The sequence below is a fragment of the Camelina sativa genome, chromosome 15 (assembly GCF_000633955.1).
Source record: "Camelina sativa cultivar DH55 chromosome 15, Cs, whole genome shotgun sequence".
NCBI lineage: Eukaryota > Viridiplantae > Streptophyta > Magnoliopsida > Brassicales > Brassicaceae > Camelina > Camelina sativa.
In genome coordinates, this window is record NC_025699.1 from 14,221,249 (window position 1) to 14,225,610 (window position 4,362).

The following is a 4,362-nucleotide window of genomic DNA, read 5'->3' on the forward strand; positions in this document are numbered from 1 at the left end:
GCTTCTCCACTTATAACACGATTTAGGGATTTTCCTTGAACCAAACCGAACCAAACAGCAATTAAAACGAACCGGACCAAACCAGAAAACATGGTGTCGATCGATACACCAAGGGTGTCGATCGACACCCACACCAAAACCTTAAAAATTGGTTCGCGGATGTTACAATTCTCCCCCACCAACAAGGATTCGTCCTCGAATCCCGAAAAACCGTCCAACTGTCAAGGACCTCCATGCCACCGTCAACACGGCCCGCACGTCCTCGACCGGACTAAATACCGTCAGCCAAGGTTTCCCGTGCACTGTCGCAACAGCCCGCACACCTCCGACTGAACCATGAGGTCTCCCTCTAGCCAATATACTCGCATCAAAGACACTATTTGCTCACAACTCAGTGCTTCCCCCGTCCGTGGTCGCAACCAACGAATCATGCCGGCTCGCTATCAGGCCAACCGCCTTAAACTACGGCATCCAGGAAGTCACTCACACACACTCCCCCCGCTCTCGGGTCGCAACCCTCGAGACATACCGGCTCACTGCCAAGCCGCGGCTCACAGCTACGGTATCCAGGGAGTCTCAAATATCCCGCTCTTGGGTCGTCACCCTCAAGCACGCTCTCGGATCGTCATCCGAAGCCTCATACCACTCCCACTCTCTGGCCACAAAGTCCATCGAGCTATCGGTATCACATGAGTTGGGCCCACACGGCCTTGAGCAAAACAAACCTGATGCCATCGAGTATCTCCCGGCTAGATCTACCTCAACACTTCCCACAAAAATTCCCCTTTTAGAAACTTTCTAATTCTGGAAACTTTCCTTTTGTGGAAACTTTCTATTTATGGAAACTTCCAAAAATAGAAACCCGAGCTATTTCTCTTTTTCCCATGACGACAACAGTCAAACATAAAGGAAAATACTCATCTTATTAATCTCAAAATGTCATAATCGTTACAACCTCAACGAAAATACAACAGAAACAATAAGATACAACAATCCAATCCATCAACCCGCATTCCGAGCACCACCTCATCTTAGTACTGAGTCGCACAACCAACCACCCCTAAGCGACCAAGTATCAAGAGAGATGGGCTGGAATACTCCGTACCCGCTCCAGCCACGGACTACAACTCAGACCCGGCTAGACAAGCTCAAGTCGCGGCCTGCTTCTCAAACCACTTCTTAAACCTTGCCTTTATCCTCGCCTCAGGCTCCCAAGTCTGCTCCTCTACTTCATCACAGTCCTACATGACTCTCATCAAAGGAAGCTTCTTCTTCCGAAGTTCCTTGACTCTCCTCCCGAGTACCCTCAACGGTCTCGCCTCCAACGTCATGTTGGGCTGAAGATCCTCAGGAATCTTAGGCAACAGCCGATCACCCTCGTGAAGACACTTCCTCAGCATCGACACATGAAATACCTTGTGGAACGCACGCATAACCTCAGGCAACTCTAGCCGATATGCCACTGGTCCCACCCGCTCAACCACTCTGCACGGACCCATCTACCTCGGACTCAACTTAGTCTCTGACAATGACCTGTTCGGACCCCGCAACATAGCCATCTTGAGGTACACTCTATCGTCAACCTGAAACTCAAGATCCTTTCTCCTCTTATCAGCATAGCTCTTCTGCCGATCCTGAGCCTCCCTCATGTTCAGCCTCAGAACCCGAATCTTCTCTGAGGTCTCCTGAACAAAATCCGCACCATATATGCTCCTCTCCCCCACCTGAGTCCAACATAACGGTGTACGACATGGTCTCCCATACAAAGCCTTATAAGGAGCCATCTTAATACTTGCCTGATAACTGTTGTTGTAAGCAAACTCTACCAGGTTCAGGTGATCTGCCCAATGGCCACCCCAATCCAACACACAAATCCTCCAGCGTCTGGATCGTCCTCTCAGACTGTCCATCTGTCTGGGGATGATAAGCTGTACTCATATGCACCTTAGTGCCCATCTCTGCCTGAAATACCTTCCAGAACACCGAAGTGAACTTAGAATCCCTGTCAAACACAATGCTCGCTGGCACCCCATGCAATCTGACTATCTCTCTCACATACTTCTTAGCCAAGACCGCTGCTCCATCAATCTTCTTAATGGATAGAAAATATGCTGACTTAGTCAACCGGTCCACAATGACCCAAATAACATCAAAAGTTCGTGACACTGGCAATCCTACCACAAAATCCATCGTGATCATATCCCACTTCCACTCTGAAATGGGTAGACTCTTTAGTAATCCGCTTGGAACCTGATGCTCAGCCTTCACCAGCTGACACACGTCGCACCTCGCGACCCAACTAGCTACAACCTTCTTCATCCCGACCTAATGATAGTACCTCTTGAGATCACGGTACATCCTAGTCGCTCCTGGATGAATAGAAAAACATGCTCGCATGAGCCTCCCTCAAGATCTCCTATCTCAAATCCTCATCCTTGGGCACACAAATCCGACCGTGCACCAAGATAGTACCATTAGTTGAGACCTGATACTCTGAATCAACATCCTTAGAGACATTCACCAGCCCCAAATCCTTCTCCTGAGCCAACCACACCCTGCTCAGAAGATCCGCTCCATAAGCCGCCTCCTAACCCAATGGTTCTCGAGGAACCACACACAAGCTCAACGCACTGACCTCTCCTACCAGAGACTTCATCTCATGGTCCTGTAGTAACCTATCAAACCAAGGAAACTCCTGATCTTAGTGACATTCTGTTGTCTAGGCCAATCCCTGATAGCCTGAATCTTCTCCGGATCTACAGAAACTCACTATGCAGAAACAATGTGACCCAGAAAGCCCATCTCACGCTGCTAAAAACTGTACTTGCTCCACTTAGCAAACAACTTCTGCTCCCGCAGCTTCTCCATAACTGCCCTCAAATGCACTGCATGCACCTCAGGACTCTTAGAATAAACCAGGATATCGTCGATGAAAATGATGACAGATACATCCAGAAACTCCTGAAACACACTGTTCATCAATCTCATAAACGCTGCTGGCGCGTTAGTCAATCCGAAAAGCATCACCACAAACTCATAGTGCCCATACCTCGTCCTGAAAGCAGTCTTCCTCACATCTGCCTCATCTATCGGTATCTGATGATAACCCGACGCCAGATCTACCTTAGAGAACCGAGTAGCACCTCCCAGCTGATTCAACAACTCATCAATCCTGGGAAGAGGGTACTTGTTCTTGACAGTGACCCGGTTCAAACCCCATTAGTCAATGCACAAGCGGAAACTCCCATCCTTCTTCTTAATAAATAACACCAGTGCTCTCCACTGTGATACACTAGAACGTATAAATCCCTTGCTCCATAAATCCTCTAGTTGCTTCCTCAGCTCAACTAAACAAATACTCAAGTATGCCGACATCAACTCGCCGCCACCTAAATATCAACCCTCTTGTTCGTCCAAGAACCTCTAGTAACTTGCCACTTAGGGAAACTTCCCCAAGATAACTTATTCCAGAAATAGCTTTTCCACTTGGCAATTCTCCACAGTAAATCATCAATACGAGCGTAATAAAACAAACAAGTACCATACGTTCGCATATTCTGATTCACCGCGTCAAATGCTTTGCAGGCAGCTAACTCAAACCACTTGACTTATTCCCTCCAACAAGTTTACCAAAACCTTGGATCTAGCAACCCTGTCCAACTCCAATGAACTTCATCCAGCATCGTTACAACGATTAGTTTATCCTGCCATGAAGGCTTTTCGTGAACTTATGTATCTGGCAAACATGCCTCTCCCGGCTCAATCCTGCTGTAACTCCCCTTCCCGGGACTCCGGCACCACCGGCCTCACAATCCTGGCACACAGCCAAACATTCATAAACGCTATGGTCATAAAACCTTGTCCCAAAAGTCAACACATTCAAAACCCGAGATTAAACCACCGTCAATCTCTCAAGGTCTACATTCAATCGTTATGTTTATACTCACGTCCTAGGAATTTCTTGCTCCCAACTCTTCCACTCTTAGGTCGCAACCTTCGAGTCATACCGATCTCACTCTCAGACCAGCGTCTTCGAGTTATACCGTCTCACTCTTGGACCACAATCCTCAAGATCTCGGTATCAGGGGAACTACTCATCCCCTCAGGAGAACAACATCCCCTCTGCCACTCTCGGAGCCCTCAGCCCCTCGAGCTATCGGTATTCAGGGGAATCACCATCCCCTCAGGAGCAACAATCCTTAACGACTATAAACATCTGTCGACACAACTACCTCCTGTGGTCCGAGTATAACATTGCAATGTTACACCTGCCCACTCAACTTATATCCAACTGGATTAACCACCAAGCAGAGAAATATCTGCTCCAACTGCATATGTCCACCTATCCGCCTCTCTAGGCCC